Source organism: Hipposideros armiger, unplaced genomic scaffold (assembly GCF_001890085.2).
Source record: "Hipposideros armiger isolate ML-2016 unplaced genomic scaffold, ASM189008v1 scaffold_1152, whole genome shotgun sequence".
NCBI lineage: Eukaryota > Metazoa > Chordata > Mammalia > Chiroptera > Hipposideridae > Hipposideros > Hipposideros armiger.
In genome coordinates, this window is record NW_017732502.1 from 235,731 (window position 1) to 241,049 (window position 5,319).

Here is a 5,319-nt window from a genome sequence, read left to right on the forward strand (position 1 = left end):
ATCATAGCATGGGTTGAGTGCTGAATAAATCTGGACTAAATGGAAAAGATTTCCTAGAAGAAATGTTTTCTTAAGTATCAAAAGCCAGGCTTCATACTTTTATCTTGATTTTACTAATCTCAAAGTTCTACTATAACCATGTGAAAAAAAATGGAATTCAATGCAATGACCTTAGAGGTATTTGGGTTATGACAAGCCTCTTTAAAATATATTCAGTAACATCTCTCTGGAAAGAATTTAAAATGTACAGTGATAGCTTGAGAAAGAATATTTATTTTGAGTGAAATTGATTTGTTTTGTTGTTCTTATTTTTAATCATGAAATAGTCACTCTCTGTCCAGCCACTCTGGACTGCCCTAACAGCTGTGAATATTGTACAACTTATTATTATTAGTTATGGAATATGAAATTGAAGCCATAGGCCGAAATGACTAAAATATTTTCTTTTTTGTTTCTTCTGTTTTTATTTGCTCACCCAAGTATTAGGAATCTGTTGTTATATTAGGGAGAAGAGAACCTATTATTAAGAATTAATTAAATTATTTCAACCAAAGCTGCTTGATAGCTGTTTTGGCCTTTAGTAATTACCAGATCATCTAGGAAAAAGTTTTATATCCACTTTGTTGATTCAGTGAATAATTTTCATATTTGCAATTCATACGAGTATTGCAGGGCAGTATAGCAGGGTCTCTATTGTCAGAGAATTCGTCTGTCTATGATTGTGTCTGTGTCTGCACCTTGTCTATACCCCTTAGCTGAATGTTCTTGGGAAAGTCAATTAGCCTTTTTGTGTCTGTCTCCTCATCATAAAATGGAAAAACGCATAGTACCAAATTCATAGGTGTGTTTCCATGATTAAATGAGGTAATATACGTGAAAGCAGTTTGGATACTAGTTGGCACATAGTAAGTGATATGATGATGATGATGACGACGATGATAGATCCATTTGGGAGTTCAGTTACTGCCTTCATCCCAAATAGCTTTGTGCTTCACAGAAGAAAAGCTCCGTAGGTGCTAAACATTAAGATTCTTAGTTTAAAATTCAAGGAACCTGTTTACAAGGTAAGTACGGAAAGGAGGAAAAAAAAAAAAAAGAAACACAGCTCATACAAGCAAGGCCCATTAAATCATAATCTTATCATTTCAATTTCAAGTTCAACCCCTTTAATCAGTTTCCACGACACAAATGTCAGCTGACATACATGGAAGGTGACCCACCTTATTCCAATTAAACTAGATTTAGATTAAAAACAAACAAGCAAACAGCTGGAATGTGACATGTGGGTCAGACTCTTCTGAGTCCAGTGGGTAACTCAGCAGAGATCAGAACACTTCAAAAACCAACAACCAATTGGCACATTTCTCCAGGCATGCTTGGCGTCTACAAGGCCAAATGGTGGAGTATTCTGATGGTGCCAAAAATTCTTCTTTGATGACACAGGAGAAAAAAAATGATTTCAAAATAGTTTCATAACCCAAGAGAAAACAGTGCTTCCACTGTGTGCATCCTGGGGCTATGACCACATTATCTCTGTATTTTTCTCAATTGTAAACTTCAACATTGAAGACCAACATTATTTCAAGTAAATATTCTATGTTTCTTTGTAAAGACATGCCACAGTGAATGCACGTTATTATTTCCCTATTCGTTTAATAAGAGAAGGCATTTCCATTTTAATGGTCAATTATATTCTGAATTTACCAAACATCTCCTTTTTATATTTAAAAATTCTGTGCACTGCTTTACTTGTTAATACTTAAGATAAATATAAACGTAAGAACTAGAAAATATACAAAACAAATGCTCATCCACAAAAAACATCATTAGGGAAGTAGTTTGTATTCATTTCATAGTGTTGACATTTTTCAATTTCAATAATCATTAATATTTTTAAAATATTGCCAACAGATACTGACAATATTCATTTTAGATACTGTTTACATCAAAGACAAATTTCAATTACCTCTTTAACTCTTACTGTCATTTCTCTATTGTTTTCAAAGTATTACTAATTCTTCCAAGTTCATATGTAATTCTGTAAGATTCTTCTTATATCTAAGAAACTCCTCCTGAAAACTAACTGTGTGTGTGTGTGTGTGTATGATATATTCAGAATCTATCTATCTATCTCTATATATATATTTAATTATTTTCATGAGATGGAAAAGGAATATGAGCTTTGGGAACAAATAGCTATGTCCTTTGGAAATTCTTCTCTTGTCTATGTCACTACAGTTATCTAAACAATTTAGTTATCCCTCTTGACTAACTTTTCAAAATGTTAATTCTCTTGTTTTTTTAGACGTTATATAAGTCATCAAGATTATTTGTAAAACAGAAAATATAAAAGAAGACAATAAAACCTCTCCAAATAACTATGGGATAACTAAGGCAAATAAGCTGCCAAATCAATAAATACAAATGTGCAGAATACTTCAGAATCGGGCAGGTAGCCAAAGAATCAGTGAGGCAATTTGATGATCCTGGTACAAATGAAAAACTCAAATGATTCCTTATATTTATCTTAACCAAGGAAACCATTAGGGACTATTTCACTTTCACTGTTTCTTATGAAGCATATCCTTGAGAGTGACATATGCGGAGATTTTCAAAAACATATTTATGTAAAGTATACAATACTTCTATGAAATCAACTGCAACTACTAGTTTAAAGAATTGTTCTTGGGGTGGCAGAGAGGAATGTGAGACTGGAAACTTGATTTAGCCTGATTGAGTAGTAACCCAGCAAAGTAGTGATGGGCATGTAGGCTGAAACCAGGTAGCGGCTTTGACACTTTTCACTTGTGCTATTTGAGGTCAGTGACTTAATCTTTCTTTGCTGCAGTCTCATCATCATCCAAAGGGGATAATATTATTAGTATCCCTCTTACAAGGTTGTTATGAGGGCTACGTAAATTAACCTTCATAAAATATATAAAGTGCTTTCACCATTGTCTGGTGTTTATGTTCTATGTAAGTTCTTTCTTTCTCTCTCTTTCTTTCTTTCTTTCTTTCTTTCTTTCTTTCTTTCTTTCTTTCTTTCTTTCTTTCTTTCTTTCTTTCTTTCTTTCTTTCTTTCTTCCTNCTCTCTCTTTCTTTCTTTCTTTCTTTCTTTCTTTCTTTCTTTCTTTCTTTCTTTCTTTCTTTCTTTCTTTCTTTCTTTCTTTCTTTCTTCCTTCCTTCCTTCCTTCCTTCCTTCCTTCCTTCCTTCCTTCCTTTATTTTTTCCTTTCTTCCTTTCATTTTTTTTTATAATAGACTTTATTTTTTAGAGCATTTTTAGGTTCACAGGGAAATTAAATGGAAAGCACAGAGAGTTACATACACCCTGCAACACCCCAGCAACCCCTTCATAAACAGCTACCCCCACTATCAACATCCTGCCCCAAAGTGGTATATTTGTTACAACTGATGAATCAATCTTGACTCATCATTAACACCCAAAATCCATGGTTTACATTAGGGTTCACTCTTGGTTCTGTATAGTCTGTGGGTTTTGGTATATGTATAGTGGCATGTATTTTAATAATACAATGCAGGTTGGGTGTTAGGGACTAAATTGCGACAGTTGTGTTACAAACAGAAGGAAACCTGAGGGATTAGGAATGAAATTCCTTTCTATAAGAACACTGGTAGCTCTCCCTCAAGTCCCTCTACCACCCACTGGAAGTTATGATGAGGGAGTCACTGGGTGGTTAAAAATGTATGACCTAATGGGGGAAAATGTGGTTTCTGTAAGAGGAAATCAGGATGACTGGACCATGAGGGTTCGTTGTAAGGTTGTGACAAAGGGGAAAGAAGCAGATAAAATATGGGGGAAAAAAGTCTTTATGTTAATGAAGGTAATATTTTGGCGTTATGGTATTTTGTAGAAGATGGCTAATGACATTTTACTTAATTGCTTGTGGTGGATTCTAACAAGAAATATATATTATTTTAGAGAAAGGAGAATGATGGCACAAAACTCACTGCCTGGAAGAAGATATGTTGAAAACAAATTAGTGCGAGGTCAATTCACAGATTACTGATGTATATTAATATATAAGAAGATGGAGATGTGCTCACCTATGCCGTAGTATATACCTGTGCAAATATAACTGACATCTACCTCTTTCCTGCACTCAATAGGCTACTGCTAACCTACAAAATCTACCTTGCCTCAGCCAGCTGGAACAAAGCCATATAGAAATAGGCCTGATTAAGACAGTACTTTAAAAACAAAACTACCAACAAAAGGGGTTTGGGTTCCTCTGGAAATCAGAATGTTGACTGAAATGAGTAAGAGAAACTGATTATATATTCACATAAATCAAAATTTAGAAGAAATAATTAATTAATGATTACAGAAAACCACAAAAAGAAGAAATGGAAATAACTTGACCCCACAATATGGAATGACCTCATCTATTGGGCTAGGCTCCTTGACTCTTTATCTGCTAGTACCACGTGAGTCCACGCTCATGTCCATTAACATGCTGTGTAGTAATTGCTTATCTAAAATGGCAGCATTTCCTTTAGACCTGGACAAGTTCACTAATTGATTCAGCACATGTTTATTGAGCATGTACTATATACCAGGCAGTCACAAGTCTAACAGTGAGCACTAAAGACCAAGTCCTTGCCCTCCTCTATCTAAGAGAAAATAAATACTAGTTGAAAGAATAAGAGAATGTATGCATGTTATAAACTTGACAAGCACACATATATGTAACAGATTTAGAATATTCTGTGATGAAGCTCTGTATACTTTATATATTTATCTTCACTAAGCTTATGGTGAAGAGTCTTACCTTGTCTGTGTTCTGATGTAGTCTAAGTTTTTTTTTCTTCTTCTTGTATTGTCCGATAGGTGCACACCTGTGGTGCAAGGGGGGGGGGGAGGAGAGAGCGCATGCGCGATTTTGTGTACTTCTGTATTTCATAGCACGTGAACAGGAATTGAACAGGCATTGGAGGTTTTCATTGCTATCTGCATCACTTTCTTGGTCTTTACATCTGTAAGTGCTTAAAGTTTAATATAAGTTGAGTCCTTTTAATGCAATGTGTTGGGGAGGCTTTGCTTTCTTCCAGTCTGCGGTGTGACATGTGGCTCATGTGCTTTCCGTAGCATCCTGAGAAATGCTGGTCTCTTTCTTGTGAATGTGGTGTGTCCTTGGTTTCCTACTGTGAGGCAGTGTAAAGAGAGTAGGGCAATTTAAACCTCTTTGGATTGAGGGAATCACTTCCTGACTGCTTGAAGTGAGTCTGAGAAGAAACACCACGGAGCTTCTCACAGCACCAGGACCCTGCCTGTGTAACACCATTAAACCCACTATCC